At 40.6% G+C, this 21,202-nt stretch overlaps 1 pseudogene; it reads right to left on the reverse strand.

Annotated features, from left to right (window-relative positions):
- Nucleotides 1-14,233: 14,233 nt before the first annotated feature.
- Nucleotides 14,234-17,478, reverse strand: LOC129052822 (uncharacterized; annotated as a pseudogene).
- Between the last annotated feature and the right edge of the window lie 3,724 nt (nt 17,479-21,202).

A 21,202-nucleotide genomic window follows, 5' to 3' on the forward strand; every position in this document is an offset into this window, starting at 1 on the left:
TCTGGTTTTATTTTTCCCCAATAAATAATCCAGCGGAGACTGAGAACCAAAATTTTGTGTAAAGCAGTTTTCAAGGCAGTTTGATTTTTAAAGGCCAAACCTCCCCAGACCCCAAAGAGCCCTGGAGCCAAACAGTACCAAAGGAGGGCATCACACGTTAACCAGGCTCCCTGCTTAGAACCACAGCACAAAAGCCTGGATACATGCAAAGCCATTCCACTTTCTCATTCAACATTAAACTCCAGATTTAAAGCAATGTTGGGCCCAAGCAGCATTGCAACTGTGAAAGAAAATTCTAAGGAGTGCTTAACACTAGATCTCAGAACCTCTGCCAAGAATGTTCTCTTTGGAGTGGTTGGGGTCTGCAGAACCCACGGAGTGAGTTCCAAATGTCTCTGGCCTTAGGTGGGCACCACATGCAGGTCTTCCTCTCCACAGCATACTATGGGCTTTATGAGAATAGCCATTAACTGTAATGTGAACTGGATGCTGGGTGGGCCTTTTTGTTCCTTAGCCAGTTGAGTACAATAAGGGAAGAATTTAGCATATGAAAAGAAGGTTTAAGTTGCCTGAAACATGTGCGAGTTTGCTCTGAGCTGCGCCTGCATGTAGGGGTCAGGGACCGTGCTCAGAAAAGATATAAAAGAAATTCTTCCCCCTTTGGGACAGGGCAATTATTACCATTCATTCCTAGGTCTTCAGGCAGTACTGGGGAGTGACCCTAGCCAATTGCCCTCAATTTCCAAAGAGCTACTAGGAAACAGCCACTGAAAGACTGAAAAGAAAGAGAGGAAAAAAACCATGAAAAAGACTCAGGTTCCTTAAGCTAACCGGGCGGTGGTGGTCACGCTTCTCCACGTGGAAACCCCTTAGTTTCAGTGGCCATGGCCAGAAACCTGCAGTTGTTTCTATGTTTAGGCGCTGCTCACCAAGGGTCCCAGGTTGGAAAAGAAAAGAGAGGGAAAGAGATTCCCTTGTATTGGAGCAGAAAGGGAAAGAAGAAAGGAGAAGAATAAATCCCAAACTCTGGGCTTACCTCTTCCTCCAGGCTGGCTTGCCAAAATATGTTAAAGGTGAAGGGTGTCCAGGTTCTTGGCATCTTGAACAAAGAATTGGACAAAACACACAAACAAAGCAAGGAAGGGATGAAGGGATTTATTCAAAACGAAAGTACACTCCACAGTTTGGGAGCAGGCCTGAGCCTAGGGGCTCAAAAGCCCCATTACAGAATTTTTGGGAGTTTAAATACCCCCTAGAGGATTCCGTTGTTTACTTTGGGTACGCCCTGTGTAAATGAAGAGGACGAAGTAAAGTTACAAAGTCATTTATGGCATATGCCCTATGGAGAGGATATTTCCTCTTATAGCTGAAGTGTGAGTTGGCCTTATGTTCCTTGCCTCTAGACCACATTTTCCTGCCTCAATGTAAAAATGGCTTAAAACACATTGTATGTTTTTCAATTTGTGGTTACTATGAGGCTTGCAAATACTACTTTATAACCCATTATTTTAAGCTGATGACAACTTAACACTGATTGTATAAACAAACAAACATGCAAAAAGAAAACTAATAAACACTATACATTATCCCCTCACTTTTTAATGTTTTCTTGTTTCTCTTTATGTTTTATTGTATTATGTTGTAAAAAGTTGTGATTATTATTAGTTGGTTCATTATTTAGTCTTTCTACTTAAGATAAGAGTAGTTTATACACCCCCATTATATTGTCATGCTATTCTGTTTTTTTTTTCTTCTGTGAGCTTATTCTTACCTGTACATTTTGTACTTTCAGATGATTTCTTATTGCTCATTAACATCCTTTTCTTTCTGATTGAAGTACTCTCTTTAGTATTTCTGGTAGGACGGGTCTGACATTGAAATACCTCAGCTTTTATTTACATGGGAAAGTCTTTATTTCTCCTTTATGTTTGAAGGATATTTTTACTGGATATACTCTTTTAGGATAAAAGTATTTTTCTTTAAGCACTTTAAATATATCATGCCACTTTCTCCTGGCCTGTAAGGTTTCCACTGAAAGGTCTCCTACCAGATATATTGGAGATCCATTGTATGCTAGCTGTTTCTTTTCTTTTGCTACTTTTTTTTTTTTTATTATTATTATTTTTTTTCTTTTATTATTATTATTATTATTATTATACTTTAGGTTTTATGGTACATGTGCGCAATGTGCAGGTAAGTTACATATGTATACATGTGCCATGCTGGTGCGCTGCACCCACCAACTCGTCATCTAGCATTAGGTATATCTCCCAATGCTATCCCTCCCCCCTCCCCCCACCCCACAACAGTCCTCAGAGTGTGATGTTCCCCTTCCTGTGTCCATGTGTTCTCATTGTTCAATTCCCACCTATGAGTGAGAATATGCGGTGTTTGGTTTTTTGTTCTTGCGATAGTTTACTGAGAATGATGATTTCCAATTTCATCCATGTCCCTACAAAGGACGTGAACTCATCATTTTTTATGGCTGCATAGTATTCCATGGTGTATATGTGCCACATTTTCTTAATCCAGTCTATCATTGTTGGACATTTGGGTTGGTTCCAAGTCTTTGCTATTGTGAATAATGCAGCAATAAACATACGTGTGCATGTGTCTTTATAGCAGCATGATTTATAGTCCTTTGGGTATATACCCAGTAATGGGATGGCTGGGTCGAATGGAATTTCTAGTTCTAGATCCCTGAGGAATCGCCACACTGACTTCCACAAGGGTTGAACTAGTTTACAGTCCCACCAACAGTGTAAAAGTGTTCCTATTTCTCCACATCCTCTCCAGCACCTGTTGTTTCCTGACTTTTTAATGATTGCCATTCTAACTGGTGTGAGATGGTATCTCATTGTGGTTTTGATTTGCATTTCTCTGATGGCCAGTGACGGTGAGCATTTTTTCATGTGTTTTTTGGCTGCATAAATGTCTTCTTTTGAGAAGTGTCTGTTCATGTCCTTCGCCCACTTTTTGATGGGGTTGTTTGTTTTTTTCTTGTAAATTTGTTTGAGTTCATTGTAGATTCTGGATATTAGCCCTTTGTCAGATGAGTAGGTTGCGAAAATTTTCTCCCATTTTGTAGGTTGCCTGTTCACTCTGATGGTAGTTTCTTTTGCTGTGCAGAAGCTCTTGAGTTTAATTAGATCCCATTTGTCAATTTTGGCTTTTGTTGCCATTGCTTTTGGTGTTTTAGACATGAAGTCCTTGCCCATGCCTATGTCCTGAATGGTAATGCCTAGGTTTTCTTCTAGGGTTTTTATGGTTTTAGGTCTAACATTTAAGTCTTTAATCCATCTTGAATTGATTTTTGTATAAGGTGTAAGGAAGGGATCCAGTTTCAGCTTTCTACATATGGCTAGCCAGTTTTCCCAGCACCATTTATTAAATAGGGAATCCTTTCCCCATTTCTTGTTTTTGTCAGGTTTGTCAAAGATCAGATACTTGTAGATATGTGGCATTATTTCTGACGGCTCTGTTCTGTTCCATTGATCTATATCTCTGTTTTGGTACCAGTACCATGCTGTTTTGGTTACTGTAGCCTTGTAGTATAGTTTGAAGTCAGGTAGTGTGATGCCTCCAGCTTTGTTCTTTTGGCTTAGGATTGACTTGGCGATGCGGGCTCTTTTTTGGTTCCATATGAACTTTAAAGTAGTTTTTTCCAATTCTGTGAAGAAAGTCATTGGTAGCTTGATGGGGATGGCATTGAATCTGTAAATTACCTTGGGAAGGATGGCCATTTTCATGATATTGATTCTTCCTACCCATGAGCATGGAATGTTCTTCCATTTCTTTGTATCCTCTTTTATTTCCTTGAGCAGTGGTTTGTAGTTCTCCTTGAAGAGGTCTTTCACATCCCTTGTAAGTTGGATTCCTAGGTATTTTATTCTCTTTGAAGCAATTGTGAATGGGAGTTCACTCATGATTTGGCTCTCTGTTTGTCTGTTATTGATGTATAAGAATGCTTGTGATTTTTGCACATTGATTTTGTATCCTGAGACTTTGCTGAAGTTGCTTATCAGCTTAAGGAGATTTTGGGCTGAGACAATGGGTTTTCTAGATATACTATCATGTCATCTGCAAACAGGGACAATTTGACTTCCTCTTTTCCTAATTGAATACCCTTGATTTCCTTCTCCTGCCTAATTGCCCTGGCCAGAACTTCCAACACTATGTTGAATAGAAGTGGTGAGAGAGGGCATCCCTGTCTTGTGCCAGTTTTCAAAGGGAATGCTTCCAGTTTTTGCCCATTCAGTATGATATTGGCTGTGGGTTTGTCATAAATAGCTCTTATTATTTTGAGATACGTCCCATCAATTCCTAATTTATTGAGAGTTTTTAGCATGAAGGGTTGTTGAATTTTGTCAAAGGCCTTTTCTGCATCTATTGAGATAATCATGTGGTTTTTGTCTTTGGTTCTGTTTATATGCTGGATTACATTTATTGATTTGCGTATATTGAACCAGCCTTGCATCCCAGGGATGAAGCCCACTTGATCATGGTGGATAAGCTTTTTGATGTGCTGCTGGATTCTGTTTGCCAGTATTTTATTGAGGATTTTTGCATCAATGTTCATCAAGGATATTGGTCTAAAATTCTCTTTTTTTGTTGTGTCTCTGCCAGGCTTTGGTATCAGGATGATGCTGGCCTCATAAAATGAGTTAGGGAGGATTCCCTCTTTTTCTATTGATTGGAATAGTTTCAGAAGGAATGGTACCAGCTCCTCCTTGTACCTCTGGTAGAATTCGGCTGTGAATCCATCTGGACCTGGACTTTTTTTGGTTGGTAAGCTATTGATTATTGCCACAATTTCAGCTCCTGTTATTGGTCTATTCAGAGATTCAACTTCTTCCTGGTTTAGTCTTGGGAGGATGTATGTGTCGAGGAATTTATCCATTTCTTCTAGATTTTCTAGTTTATTTGCATAGAGGTGTTTGTAATATTCTCTGATGGTAGTTTGTATTTCTGTGGGATCGGTGGTGATATCCCCTTTATCATTTTTTATTGCATCTATTTGATTCTTCTCTCTTTTTTTCTTTATCAATCTTGCTAGCGGTCTATCAATTTTGTTGATCCTTTCAAAAAACCAGCCCCTGGATTCATTTATTTTTTGAAGGGTTTTTTGTGTCTCTATTTCCTTCAGTTCTGCTCTGATTTTAGTTATTTCTTGCCTTCTGCTAGCTTTTGAATGTGTTTGCTCTTGCTTTTCTAGTTCTTTTAATTGTGATGTTAGGGTGTCAATTTTGGATCTTTCCTGCTTTCTCTTGTGGGCATTTAGTGCTATAAATTTCCCTCTACACACTGCTTTGAATGCATCCCAGAGATTCTGGTATGTTGTGTCTTGGTTCTCGTTGGTTTCAAAGAACATCTTTATTTCTGCCTTCATTTCGTTATGTACCCAGTAGTCATTCAGGAGCAGGTTGTTCAGTTTCCATGTAGTTGAGCGGTTTTGAGTGAGATTCTTAATCCTGAGTTCTAGCTTGATTGCACTGTGATCTGAGAGACAGTTTGTTACAATTTCTGTTCTTTTACATTTATTGAGGAGAGCTTTACTTCCAAGTATATGGTCAATTTTGGAATAGGTGTGGTGTGGTGCTGAAAAAAATGTATATTCTGTTGATTTGGGGTGGAGAGTTCTGTAGAGGTCTATTAGGTCCGCTTGGTGCAGAGCTGAGTTCAATTCCTGGGTATCCTTGTTGACTTTCTGTCTCGTTGATCTGTCTAATGTTGATAGTGGGGTGTTAAAGTCTCCCATTATTAATGTGTGGGAGTCTAAGTCTCTTTGTAGGTCACTCAGGACTTGCTTTATGAATCTGGGTGCTCCTGTATTGGGTGCATATATATTTAGGATAGTTAGCTCTTCTTGTTGAATTAATCCCTTTACCATTATGTAATGGCCTTCTTTGTCTCTTTTGATCTTTGTTGGTTTAAAGTCTGTTTTATCAGAGACTAGGATTGCAACCCCTGCCTTTTTTTGTTTTCCATTTGCTTGGTAGATCTTCCTCCATCCTTTTATTTTGAGCCTATGTGTGTCTCTGCACGTGAGATGGGTTTCCTGAATACAGCACACTGATGGGTCTTGAGTCTTTATCCAGTTTGCCAGTCTGTGTCTTTTAATTGGAGCATTTAGTCCATTTACATTTAAAGTTAATATTGTTATGTGTGAATTTGATCCTGTCATTATGATGTTAGCTGGATATTTTGCTCGTTAGTTGATGCAGTCTCTTCCTAGTCTCGATGTTCTTTACATTTCGGTATGATTTTGCAGTGGCTGGTACCGGTTGCGCCTTTCCATGTTTAGCGCTTCCTTCAGGAGCTCTTTTAGGGCAGGCCTGGTGGTGACAAAATCTCTCAGCATTTGCTTGTCTGTAAAGTATTTTATTTCTCCTTCACTTATGAAGCTTAGTTTGGCAGGATATGAAATTCTGGGTTGAAAATTCTTTTCTTTAAGAATGTTGAATATTGGCCCCCACTCTCTTCTGGCTTGTAGGGTTTCTGCCGAGAGATCCGCTGTTAGTCTGATGGGCTTCCCTGTGATGGTAACCCGACCTTTCTCTCTGGCTGCCCTTAACATTTTTTCCTTCATTTCAACTTTGGTGAATCTGACAATTATGTGTCTTGGAGTTGCTCTTCTCGAGGAGTATCTTTGTGGCGTTCTCTGTATTTCCTGAATCTGAATGTTGGCCTGCCTTGCTAGATTGGGGAAGTTCTCCTGGATAATATCCTGCAGAGTGTTTTCCAACTTGTTTCCATTCTCCCCGTCACTTTCAGGTACACCAATCAGACGTAGATTTGGTCTTTTCACATAGTCCCACATTTCTTGGCGGCTTTGCTCGTTTCTTTTTATTCTTTTTTCTCTAAACTTCCCTTCTCGCTTCATTTCATTCATTTCATCTTCCAGGGCTGATACCCTTTCTTCCATTTGATCGCATCGGCTCCTGAGGCTTCTGCATTCTTCACGTAGTTCTCGAGCCTTGGTTTTCAGCTCCATCAACTCCTTTAAGCACTTCTCTGTATTGGTTATTCTAGTTATACATTCTTCTAAATTTTTTTCAAAGTTTTCAACTTCTTTGCCTTTGGTTTGAATATCCTCCCGTAGCTCGGAGTAATTTGATCGTCTGAAGCCTTCTTCTCTCAGCTCGTCAAAGTCATTCTCCGTCCAGCTTTGTTCCGTTGCTGGTGAGGAACTGCGTTCCTTTGGAGGAGGAGAAGTACTCTGCTTTTTAGAGTTTCCAGTTTTTCTGCTCTGTTTTTTCCCCATCTTTGTGGTTTTATCTACTTTTGGTCTTTGATGATGGTGATGCACAGATGGGTTTTTGGTGTGGATGTCCTTTCTGTTAGTTTTCCTTCTAACAGACAGAACCCTCAGCTGCAGGTCTGTTGGAGTACCTGGCCGGCCGTGTGAGGTGTCAGTCTGCCCCTGCTGGGGGGTGCCTCCCAGTTAGGCTGCTCGGGGGTCAGGGGTCAGGGACCCACTTGAGGAGGCAGTCAGCCCGTTCTCAGATCTCCAGCTGCATGCTGGGAGAACCACTGCTCTCCTCACAGCTGTCAGACAGGGACATTTAAGTCTGCAGAGGTTACTGCTGTCTTTTTGTTTGTCTGTGCCCTGCCCCCAGAGGTGGAGCCTACAGAGGCAGGCAGGCCTCCTTGAGCTGTGGTGGGCTCCACCCAGTTCAAGCTTCCCGGCTGCTTTGTTTACCTAAGCGAGCCTGGGCAATGGCGGGCGCCCCTCCCCCAGCCTCGCTGCCGACTTGCTGTTTGATCTCAGACTGCTGTGCTAGCAATCAGCGAGACTCCGTGGGCGTAGGACCCTCTGAGCCAGGTGCGGGCTATACTCTCCTGGGGCACCGTTTCCTAAGCCCGTCGGAAAAGCACAGTATTCGGGTGGGAGTGGCCCGATTTTCCAGGTGCCGTCTGTCACCCCTGGAAGGGGAACTCCCTGACCCCTTGCGCTTCCCGAGTGAGGCAATGCCTCGCCCCTGCTTCGGCTGGCACACGGTGCGCTCACCGACTGACCTGCGCCCACTGTCTGGCACTCCCTAGTGAGATGAACACGGTACCTCAGATGGAAATGCAGAAATCACCCGTCTTCTGCGTCGCTCGCGCTGGGAGCTGTAGACCGGAGCTGTTCCTATTCGGCCATCTTGGCTCCTCCCCTCTTTTGCTACTTTTATAATCCTTTCTTTAACCTTGACCTTTGGAAGTTTTATTATTAAATGTCTTGAAGCAGTCTTTCTTGATATAAATCTCCTTGGTTTTCTATAACCTTCTTTTACTTGAATGTTAATATCTTTCTGTAGGTTTGGGAAGTCCTGTGGTTTTATCCCTTTGAATAAACTTCCTACCTCTATCTCTTTCCCTGCCTCCTCTTTAAAGCCAATAACTCTTATATTTGCCATTCTGAGGCTATTTTCTAGTTCTTGGAGGCATGTTTTATTATTGTTTTTTTTAATTTGTCTCCTCTGACTGATTTCATTCAACCTGTTTTTAGGCTTACTAATTCTTCCTCCTGCTTATTTAATTCTGCCATTAAGAGACTCTGATACATTATTCAGCATATTAGTTTCATTTTTCACCTCTATAATTTCTACTTGATTCTTTTAATTATTTCAATCTTTGTTGTATTTTTCTGATGGCATTCTGAATACCTTGTCTGTGTTTTCTTGAATTTCTTGGGTTTCCTCAAAACAACTATTTTGAATTCTTTGTCTGAAAGGTTATATAACTTTGTTTCTCCAGGATTGGTCTCTGGTAACTTGTTTAGTTTTTTTGGTAAGGTCATGTTTCACTGGAAGGGGCTGATGCTTGCAGATATTTGTCAGTGTCTGGACATTGAAGAGTTAGGTATTCATTGTAGTCTTCACAGTCTGGGCTTGTTTGTGCCTGTCCTTCTTGGGAAGGCTTTTTAGGTATTCAAAGGGACTTGAGCCCCATGTCCAATAATGCTGTGTTTTTTGCAGACTTGTAGAGGTACTGTCTTGATTGTCTTGGATAAAATCTGGAAGAATTCTGTGGATTACCAGGTAGAAACTCTTGTTCTTTTCTTTTACTTTCTCCTAAATGAATGGGTGTCTCTGTCTTTGCTGAGCCACCTGGGAATAGAGGTGTGGTTATGCAAGCACCCCTGTAGCCACCACCACTGGTACTGCACTGGGTCAGACCTGAAGCCAGAGTAGCACTGGGTCTTGCTGAAGGCCCTTCCCTTCAGGGCAGCAAGTTTCCCCATGCCATGGATGGGCATAGAGATGCTGTTGGAAGCCAGAAATTGGAACAAAACACCTTAGCAGTTTACCTAATATTATAGTCCATTGCAGCTAAGCTCTCAAATGATACAAAGATCTTCCCACTCTTCTTTTTCCTTTCCATAGGCAGAGGAGCTTCTCCATGTTGCCACCACAACCACTAAGCACTCAAACAATACAAAGTTCTTCCCACTCTTCTTTTTCCTTTCCATAGGCAGAGGAGTCTCTCCATGTCACCACCACAACCACTGGTCCACAAGGGGTTCTGCCCATCCACTTCCAATGTTGACTTAAAGCCCAAGGTGTCATCAGTCAGCTCATGGTGAATGTTGCCAGGTCTTGGACTCACTCTTCAGCATAGTGGGCTCCCCACTTGCCCAGGGTGGGTCTAGAAGTGCTGTCCAAAAGCCTAGGCCTGGACTCAGGGTCCCCAAGAACCTGTTTATTGCTCTGCCCCACTGTGGCTGAGCTACTAGCTAATTTTTTATTCTTGTAATGGTGCATTGGTGTGCAGATAGTTGTCAAAATTTGCTGTTCCAGCAAGAAGACAAATAGTATAGGCTTCTATTTTGCTATCTTACTCCACCTTCCCAGAAAAATGCTTTAACTCAACTGTGTTACATATGCTCAAAGATTTAAAGGCATTCATGAACAAAGAAATAAAGGAAATAAGAATAATGCATCAACAAACAGAAAATGTCAATTAAAATACATAAATTATTAATAGGAACCAAACATAAATTCTAGACCTGAAAGTACAATGGCTTAAATGAAAATTATACTAGAGGAGATAAACAGAGGATTTAAGATGAGAGAAGAAATAATCAGCAAAATCGAAGCTAGATGAATTGAAATTATCTAGTCTGAGGAGAGGTAAAGAGGAAAATGAACAGTGCCTAAAGACTTGTGGAACATCATTGTTCCTGGTTAAATAGTGCCTACCCCCCAGAAAAACTTTGTGTTAACCTAGAATCTTAGAATATGACCTTTTTTGGAAATAGAGTCTATGTAGATATAATTAGTTAAGATAACATCAACATGAAATTAGGATGGGCCCCAATCCAATTACTGGTATTGTTATAGGAAGATAAAACAGAAAAGACAGACATGAGGAAGAATGCCATGGAAAGATAGAGGTGGTGGTTGGGGTAATATGTCTATAAGCCAAGAGACATAAAGGGTTGCTGACAACCACCAGAGGCTAGGAGAGAATCATAAAAACAGATTCTCCCCCAGGGTCTCTAATAAAAATCAACTGTGTTGATACCTTGATTTCTGATTCCAGCCTCTATAACTGTGAGAGAATAAATTTCTGTTGTTTTAAGCCACTCTGTTTCTGCTACCTAATTATGGCAGCTTTAGGAAACTAATACAACCATCAAACATAAGAGCACATGCATTATGGGAGTTGCAGAAAGAGAATAAATAAATGAAGAGAAAGAATTTTGAAGAAATTATAGCCCCAAATGTTCTGAATTCTTTAATATTTCCTCATTTTATAAAATACATTAATTTACACATGCAAGAAACTCTACAAATTTAAGAAATAAGAGATCAGCATTACTGATTCTAAGGACATAAAAAGAGTAATAAAGGACAACTGAAAAACTAAGTACCCATAAATATGAAAAAGTGAATAAAATGAAAAAATAAGAAAGGCACAAAAACAAAGCTTATGCAAAAAATTGATTTTCTAACCTTGTCAATGACTACTAAAAATATTGATTTAATAATCCAAAAAAGAAAGCAACTCTTCCAAGATGGGTTCACTAGAAAATTCTGCAAAGCATTTAGGTAAGAAATTATACCAATTCTCTACAATCAAGTCCAGAAAGCAGGATAAACCACTTTCTACCTCATTCTATGAGATCAGCATTACTGTAATACCTAATACCAAAACCAAAAACATTACAAGAAAAACAATACTGCAGATCAAGATTTCTCATGAGCATGGATGCAATAATGCTCAAAAGAGTATTAGTAAATAAGTCCAACAATGTAGAAAAGACGTATACACTGACTAATGGGGTTTCATTTATGTATGTATGTATGTATATATGTATGTATGTATGTATTTATTTATTTATTTTCCTGCTTCTTTTTAAAAAATTTCAATAGGTTTTTGGGGAACAGGTGGTGTTTGCTTACATGAATAAGTTCTTTAGTGTTAATTTCTAAGAGTTTGGTGCACTCCTCTCCTGAGCACTGTACAATGTACTCAATGTGTAGTCTTTTATTCCTTACCCCCTCTCACTCTTTCCCCTGAATCCCCAAAGTCCATTGCATTATTCTTATGCTTTTGTATCCTCATGGCTTAGCTCCCACTTATGAGTGAGAACCACAATGTTTGCTTTTCCAGCCCTGAGTTACTTCAATAAGAACAATGATCTCCAATTCCATCCAGGTTGCCATTATTTTATTCTTTTTCATGGATGAGTAGTATTCCAAGGTGTGTATATATATATATATATATATATATATATATATATATATATATATATATAAATCACATCGTTTTCTTTATCCACTCATTGATTGATGAGCATTTTGGGTTAGTTCTCAGTTTTTTAAATTTTGAATTCTCCTGTTATAAAAATGTGTGTGCAGATATCTTTTTGTTATAATGACTTATTTTCCTCTGGATAGATACCCAGCAGTGGGATTGCTGGATCAAATGATAGATCTACTTTTAGTTTTTTAAGGAATCTCCACACTGTTTTTCATAGTGGTTGTACTAGTTTACATTCCCACCAACAGTGTAAAAGCGTTTTCTTTTCACTGCATCTACACCAACATCTATTATTTTTTGATTATGGTCATTCTTGCAGGAGTGAGGTTGTATTGCATCGTGGTTTTTTTTGCCATTTGTGTATCTTCTTTGAGAATTGTATATTCATGTCCTTAGCCCACTTTTTGATGGGATTTTTTTCTTTCTTGCTTGCTGATTTGAGTTCCTTGTAGATGCTGGGTATTAGTCCTTTGTTTGACATATAGATTGCAAAGATTGTCTTCCCCTCTGTGGGTTGTCTGTTTAGTCTGCTGATTATTTCTCTCACTGGACAGAAGCCTTTTAGTTTAATTAGGGCTTACCTATTTATCTTTGTTTTTGTTGCATTTGCTTTTGTGTTCCGGGTCATAAAGTCTTTGCATAAGCCAATGTCTAGAAGTATTTTTCCAATGTTATATTCTAGATTTTTTATGGTTTTGTGTCTTAGACTTAAGTTTGTGATCCATCTTGAGTTGATTTTTGTATAAGGTGAGAGACAAGGTTCCAGTTTTATTCATCTGTATGTAGCTTGCCAATTACCCCAGCACCATTTGATGAATAGGGTGTCCTTTCCTCACTTTATGTTTTTGTTTGCTTTGTTGAAGATCAGTTGACTGTAAGTATATGGCTTTATTTCTGCGTTCTCTATTCTGTTCCATTGGTCTATATGCCTGTTTTTATACCAGTACCATGCTGTTCTGGTGACTATGGCTTTATAGTATAGTTTGAAGTTGGGTAATGTAATGCCACCAGATTTGTTCCCTTTGCTTAATCTTGCTTTGGCTATGTGAGCTCTTTTTTAGTTCCATGTAAACCTTAGCATTGTTTTTTCTAGTTCTGTGAAAAATTATGGTAGTATTTTGATGGAAATTGCATTGAATTTGTAGATTGCTTTTGTCAGTGTGGTCATATTTACAATATTGTTTCAACCAATCCATGAAAATGGAATGTGTTTCTATTCATTTATGTCATCTATGATTTCTTTCAGCAGTATTTTGTAGTTTTTCTTGTAGAGATTTCTCACTTTTTTGATTGTCTTCCTACATATTTTAGGTTTTTGGCACTGATTTGTTTACATTAATTTTGTATCCTGATATTTTGCTGAATCCATTTACCAGTTCTAGGAGCTTTTTGGAGGAGTCTATAGGGTTTTCTAGGTATATGATCATGCCATCAGAAAACAGCAACATTTTGAATTCCTCATTACCTGTTTGGATGCCCTTTATTTCTTTCTCTTATCTGATTGCTCTGGCTAGGATTTCCAGGTCTATTATACATATATATATGAGTTTATTAAGTGTTATCTCACACTATCACAAGGTCTCACAATAGGCCCTCTGTAGGCTGAGGAGCAAGGAGAGCCAGTCTGAGTTCCAAAACTGAAGAACTTGGAGTTTGATGTTCAAGGGCAGGAAGAATCCAGTATGGAAGAAAGATATAGGCTGGGAGGTAGGTCTGTCTCTTTTTTTTCACATTTTTCTGCCTGCTTATATTCTAGCCAAACTGGCAGCTGATTCGATCGTGCCCACCCAGGTTAAGGGTGGGTTTGCCTTTCACAGCCCACTGACACAGATGTTAATCTCCTTTAGCAACACCCTCACAGACACATTCAGGATCAATACTTTGTATCCTTCAATCCTATCAAGTTGACACTCAGTGTTAACCATTGCAAGTTCCCCCTTGTCAATTTGAACCCGTAAATACCTCCTGAGATCATACATAATCTTCTTCTTTTTTTTTTTTGAGATGGAGTCTCACTCTGTTGCCCAGGCTGGAGTGCAGTGGCGCAATCCCAGCTCACTGCAAGCTCCGCCTCCCGGGTTCACACCATTCTCCTGCCTCAGTCTCCCAAGTAGCTGGGACTACAGGTGCCCGTCACCACACCCGGCTAATTTTTTGTATTTTGTATTTTTTTTAGTAGAGACATAATCTTCAAATAAAGACAATAATAAGATAATAATTACACCTAACATAATACAACTATCCTTTGCAGAACCAGAAAGACACCAACCTCCAACCCAAATACTATTACATAAAGTTAATAATGCTTAAACGCTGATGTGAGATCAATAAATCTTATGTCACATGATAAAGGAGAAAGGAAATGAAATGAAGATATTTTCTTAGTACAAGTGTGTACATGCACAAACATGTTTTTTACAAAAGAAGGAGGAAATACTCATGACAATTTCTGTCCTTATTTCTGCAGGTGGTCACATGATCATAGCTGGTATTGATGACTACCATCTTCTACTACTTATTCTGTATTCCCTTCACCTTCAGCAAGCATCTTGGCAGGTTGTGGTTTTTTTTCCTGGTGGAGTGATCGAAATCTTCATTCCTGAAGAGTCTGGGTCATTTGTAGGCCTGCCTGGATTGGGCTCTTGTAGCTTCCCATTGAACTTAACCACAGGGCATGGTAATGCTAAGAGATGCCCTCATGGATCTCCTGTATTCCATGCATACTCTTCCTTACCTCCATTGTGGAGTAGTAGACTAATTTCATTTTGATAGTCCTGGTCAATCACCCTAGCCAACACTGTAACTCCCTTTTTAGCCTGTTGACTCAAAGGCAGGAGGAGCCCAAAGTGTCCAGGTGGCAATCTTCACTTCCAGCTCAATGGAATCATTGTTGTGTCTCCTGGTGGTGTCATTCTTCCCTCTGGAACTAAGACCTCTAGGCCAGCACAGTGAAATGTAGCAGGAACAGGAAGCAAAAATTTTGCTAATGGATCACTAGAGGGCTGGCGAGTGCTGTCACTTCCACTTCCACCTTTTGATTCCTGGACCTGTGAATCCTGGGTATGGGAGAAACAGTATTACATATTGGACGCTGATTTAGAACATACATGACATTCTGGAAAACTTTGCCCCAGGCCCGCAAAGTATTGTCACCTAGTTGGTGTTACAATTGTGACTTCAAAAGGCCATTCCACCATTCTATCAATTCAGCTGCTTCAGGATGATGGGAAACATGGTAAGACCAGTGAATTCCATGAGCATGAGCCCACTGTCACACTTATTTAGCCATAAAGTGAGTGCCTTGGTCAGAGGCAATGCTGTGTTGTTTACCACGACGGTGGATAAGGCATTCTGTGAGTCCATGGATGGTAGTATTGGCAGAAGCATTGCGGGTAGGATAGGCAAGTCTATATCCAAAGTAAGTGTCAAATCCAGTGAGAACAAGCCTCTGCCCTTTCCATAATGGAAGAGGTTCAATATAATCAACCTGCCACCAGGCAGCTGGCAGATCACCCCAAGGACTGGTGCCATATTGAAGGTTCAGTGTTGTTCTCTGCTGCTGGCAAATTGGACACTCAGCAGTGGCAGTAGCCAGGTCAGCCTTGGTGAGTGGATTTCCATGTTGCTGAGCCTATGTGTAACCTCCATCCCTGCCACCTTGTCCACTTTGTTCATTGGACCATTGGGTGATGGTAGGGGTGTCTGGGAAAGGAGGCTGAGTGGGGTCCACAGAATGGGTCATCCTACCCACTTGATTATTAAAATCCTTAAAATCTTCCTCCGTTGAGGTCACCCATTGGTGGGCACTCACATGAGATACAAATATCTTTACAGTTTTTGACAAAGAGAAGGTCCATCCATATTCCTCTTTCCCAAATTTCTTTGTCTCCAATTTTCCAATCATGCTTCTTCGAAGTCCCTAAACATCCAGTGCAACCATTTGCTATAGTCCATGAATCAGTGTATAATAAGACATCTGGAAATATCTCCTTCCATGCAAAGTGCACAACCAGGTGCACTGTTCAAAGTTCTGCCCACTGGGAAGATTTCCCTTCACCACTGTCCCTCAGGAATATCCTAGAAAGGGGCTGTAGTGCTGCAGCTGTCAACTTTTGGACAGTGCCTGCGTATGGTGCAGAACCCTCTATGAACTAGGCCCTAGTCTTTCCTTCCTCTGTCAACTGATCATAGGGAACTCCACATTAGGCCATCAGTGCAGGTTGGGGGAGAGAAGGCAGGATGGCAGGAGTGGAGACGATGGGCATTTGAGCCACTTCCTCATGTAACTTACTTGTGACTTCAGGACCTGCTGGAGCCCGATCATGTATATGCCACTTCCATTTGATGATGGAATGCTGCTGTGCACTACCCACTTTATGGCTAGATTGGTCAGAAAGCACCCAGTTCATGATAGGGAGTTCAGGTCACATGGTGACTTCATGACTTATAGTCAAACATTCAGTTTCTACCAATGCTCAGTAACAGGCCAAGAGCTGTCTCTCAAAAGAAGAATAGTTACCTGCAGAAGATGGCAGGGCCTTGGTCTGAAATCCTAGATGCCTCCACTCTGATTCACCTATGGGGGCCTTCCAAAGACTCCAAACAGCATCCTTATCTGCCAATGACAACTCAAGCACCATTGGATCTGCTGGGTCATATGGCCCAAGTGGCAGAGCAGCTTGCACAGCAGCCTGGACCTATTGCAGAGCCTTCTCCTGTTCTGGACCCCATTCAAAACTGGCAGCCTTTCAGGTCACTCAATAAATGGGCTGGAGTAACACACCCAAATGAGGAGTGTATTGCCTCCAATATTGAAATAGGCCCACTAGGCATTGTGCCTCTTTCCTGGTTGTAGGAGGGGCCAAATGCAGCAACTTATCCTTCACTTTAGAAGGAATATCTTGACAGACTCCAGACCACTGGACCCCTGGGAATTTTACTGAGGTAGAAGGTCCCTGAATTTTAGTTGGGTTTATTTCTCATCTTCTGGCATGCAATTGTCTCACAAATAAGTCCTGTGTGTTTGCTAATTCTTGCTCACTGGATCCAATCAGCATAACGTCTTCAATGTAATGGACCAGTGTGGTATCTTGCAGAAGCAAAAAGCAATCAAGGTCTCTTTGAATAAGATTATAACACAAAGCTGGCAGTTGATATACCCCTGAGGTAGGACAGTAAAGGTATATCGCTAGCCTTGCCAACTACAGGCAAATTGCTTCTGGTAGGCCTTATGTACAGGAATGGAGAAAAAGGCATTTGCCAAGTCAATGGCTGCATAGCAGGCACCAGGAGGTGTGTTAATTTGCACAAGCAATGAAACTATATCTGGTACAGCAGCTGCAATTGGTGTCACTACTTGGCTAAGCTTAGAATAATCCACTTTCATTTTCCAAGATTCATCTGTCTTTTGCACAGGCCAAATGGGAGAGTTGAGTGGGGACGTGGTGGGAATCATCATCCCTGTATCTTTCAAGTCCTTGGTGGTGGCACTAATCACCACAATCTCTCCAGGGATGCAATATTGTTTTTGACTTACATTTTTCTAGGTAGAGGCAGCTCTAATGGATTACATTTGGCTTTTTCCACCACAATAACCCTCACCTTGCCAATCCAGAAGCCAATGTGGGGTTTCTGCCAGCTACTAAGTATGTCTATGCCAATTGTGCATTCTGGCACTGGGGAAATGACCACAGGATGAGTCCGGGGACTCGGCCTCCCTTTCATTCAAGGGGTTCTGGGTCTGTAAACTGGCTCAAGTCTGGAAATTGATTGAGGGGCCATGATTCTCTGTTTTTGTAATTCAAATTAGTCTTTTGTCCATTTGACCTGGAAGTTCTCTGCTTGTATAAATTAAGTAGGAATGCAGTAGACTTCCTATCAATTTCACTTCCAGGAACACAGTGATTAATTAGCCAGTGCCAGGGGTCTACAAGAGTCAGACTGTTCTGATTACTGCTTTGTGTCTTCTGTCCATTACAGTAGCTATGCACATCTTACCTTTGAAGGTTGGGGGCCACCCCTTGGCCCCTGCCACCTCAGGATCTAATTACTTTTATTGTATTTAAATTTTGTAGTTGAGTGACTCTGGTTCCTACTGTTAGATCTGACATACAGAGAAGAGCAATTACAGGGCTCTTCAAAGATGCAGATGCTGCCCTCACAAATCTATTTTGCAAGACATTAGTCAAGGGTATATCTTCTGGACCCTCCCAGCTGGGATGAGTAGGTCTAAAGTGACTAATCCATTCCACAATCCCAATCTCCCTAAGTCTTTGGATCTCTTTCTCTACATTAAAACAAGGAAGATCATCTCCTTACAGTGGGCCATCTTTTAATCCATATTTCAGTTAACCAAGCAAATAAACGTTAGAACCCTTTTTAACTCCCTGAACTGCAACATTAAATGCAGAGTTCCTACTTAGTGGGCCCAAATCAATAAATTCAGCCTGATCCAACTCTGTTTCTTCCACCATTATCCCACACCCTTAATATCCATTTCCATGCCTGTTCTCCAGATTTCTGTTTATATAAATTAGAAAATTCAGGCTGGTTTTTTTTTTTTTTTGACAGAGTCTCACTCTGTCACCAGGCTGGAGTGCAGCGGCATGACCTTGGCTCAGTGTAACACCCAATCCCGGGTTCAAGCCATTTCCCTGCCTCAATCTCCCAAGTAGCTGGGGCTACAGGCGTGCGCCAGCATGCTCAGCAAATTTTTGAATTTTTAGTAGGGATGGGGTTTCACCACGTTGACCAGGATGGTCTCAATCTCTTGACCTCATGATCCGCCTGCTGTGGCCTCCCTTTTCGAGTGTAGTGCACCTCCTCATGGGTCACACTGTCAACCTCACCTCAAGGGGCCTGCCAGGACTTCAGTCTATTTATAGGTCTAGAAGCAAACAGGGGAGTTGAGGGTAACACCTGAGGAGAATCAACATTATTTTGCCTGGCAACTGCCTCATGGGAGGTCATTACTATTGCTTCAGGGAACACAGGGTTTATCTCCCCAGGCAAAGGTGGAAAGGCTGATGGCAGCATGGGTCAGAGACGGGGTGTAGTCACTACTGGAGATGGGGAAGCTGTTTCCTCTGGGCAAAAAAAGGTTCATTAGCATTTACAAACTCAGTGTCCCTAGCTTCACTGGGGTCCTTTCATATGTCCCCATTCTAAGTAGCAAGGTCCCATTCTTTTCCAATCAATGCCCTCAGTTTAGCAGTAGACACCTGGCATGCACCTTTCATTGCAGGTCAGCCACTTACATGATAAGAGCTTGTGTCTGCTTTTCCACAATTTCAGCTCTTTCTCTATAGGAGATAAGACTCTCATTCAGGGCAGTCTTAGCAGATTTGTGGCTCAGTATCTGCTTCTGAAGCCAGGAGATAGAAACCCTGAGTTCACCATTTTCTTTCACCACTTTGTCCACTGAACTTAGGACCAACCAACCAGCTTCATTATATTCCTTGGTTCTCCACATATTGTCAAAGGTATTATTTATGGAGTCACTAAACTCTTTGCCTCTCGTGAGCGATAAATCAGGAGTGTCAAATGCATTTCTTTTTTGTAAATCTCTGAACAGTTCAATCCAAGGACTATCAGTGTTCTCCATACTATTAGAAGTAGAGTCCTTAGCATTTTTAGGTGTAATCGTATTAAGCAGTCAACTCCAGAAACCCCAAAACCAATGAAAGAACTCTATCCTTAATATTCTGTTCCTCTAGAACCACTCCTGGTACCAAAATCTATATTAGTCGAGGTTCTCTAGACAGACAGAACTAATGGAATAGATATACATATATAAAGGGGAATTTATTAAGTATTAACTCACACAAGCACAAGGTCCCACAATAGGCTGTCTGAAGGCTGAGAAGCAAGGAGAGCCAGTCCAGATTCCAAACTGAAGAACTTGGAGTTCGATGTTCGAGGGCAGGAAGCATTCAGCATGGGAGAAAGATGTAGGGTGGAAGGTAAGAGCAGTCTCTCTTTTTCACATTTTTCTGCCTGCTTATATTCTAGCCATGCTGGCAGCTGATTAGATTGTGCCCACTCAGATTAAAGGTGGGTCTGCCTTTCCCAACCCACTTACTCAAATGTTAATCTCCTTTAGCAGCACTCTCACAGATACACCCAGGATCAATACTTTGTATGATTCAATCCAATCAAGTTGACACTCAGTATTAACCATAGCAGCACCCTTGTCTCTTTCCAGTTCACAGGAGGAATGCTTTCAACTTTCCCCTGTTCATTATAATGTTGGCTGTGGGTTTGTAATAGATGGCTTTTATTACATTAAGGTGTGTCCCTTCTATGTCAATTTTGCTGAGGGTTTTAATCATAATAGAATGCTGGATTTTTGTCAAGTGCTTTTTCTGCATCTATTGATCATGTGATTTTTATGTTTAATTCTGTTTATGTGGTATATCACAATTTTGACTTGCATTTGTTAAACCATTTCTGCATCCCTGGTATGAAACACACTTGATCATGGAGGATTATCTTTTCGATGTGCTGTTGGCTTCTGTTAGGCAGTATTTTGTTGAGTTTTTTTGCATCTATATTCATCAAGGATATTGATCTGTAGTTCTCTTTTTTTGTTATGTCCTTTCCTGGTTTTGGTAGTAGGATGATACTGGCTACATAGAATGATTTATGGAGGATTCCCTCTTTATCTTTTGGAATAGTGTCAATAGGATTGGTACCAATTCTTCTTTGAATTCTGGTAGAATTCAGCTGTGAAACCATCTGCTCCTGGGCTTTTTTGTATTGGTAACTTTTTAATTACCATTTCAATCTCACTGCTTCTTATTGGTCTGTTCAGAGTTTCTATTTCTTTCTGATTTAAACTAGGAGGGTTGTGTATTTCCCGAACTTATTCATCTCCTCTAGATTTTCTAGTTTATGCACATAAAAGTGGTCATAGCAGCCTTGAATGAGCTTTTCTATTTCTGTGGTATCAGTTTTAATATCACCCATTTTGTTTCTAATTAAACTTATTTGGATTCTCTCTTCTTTTCTTGGTTAATATAGCTAATGGTCTATCAATTTTATCTTTTCAAAGAACCAGCTTCTCTTTCATTTATCTTTTGTATTTTCTGTTCGTTTGTTTAAATTTTATTTAGTTCTGCTCTGATTTTGGTTATCTCTTTTCTTCTGCTGAATTTGGGTTTGGTTTGTTCTTGTTTCTCTAGCTCCTTGAGGTGTGACCTTAGATTGTCTATTTGTGCTCTTTCAGACTTTTTGTTGTAGGCATTTAAAGTTATAAACTTTCCTTTTAGCTCTGCCTTTGTTGTGTTCCAGAGGTTTTGATAGGCTGTGTCACTATTATTGTTCAGTTCAAAGAATTTTTAATTTCTGTCTTGATTTTCTTGTTGACTCAATGATCATTTAGGAGTATGTTATTTAATTTCCATGTATTTGCATGGTTTTGAGGGTTCCTTTTGGAGTTGATTTCCAG

This window comes from Pongo abelii, chromosome X (genome assembly GCF_028885655.2).
Source record: "Pongo abelii isolate AG06213 chromosome X, NHGRI_mPonAbe1-v2.0_pri, whole genome shotgun sequence".
NCBI classification, from domain to species: Eukaryota; Metazoa; Chordata; class Mammalia; order Primates; family Hominidae; genus Pongo; species Pongo abelii.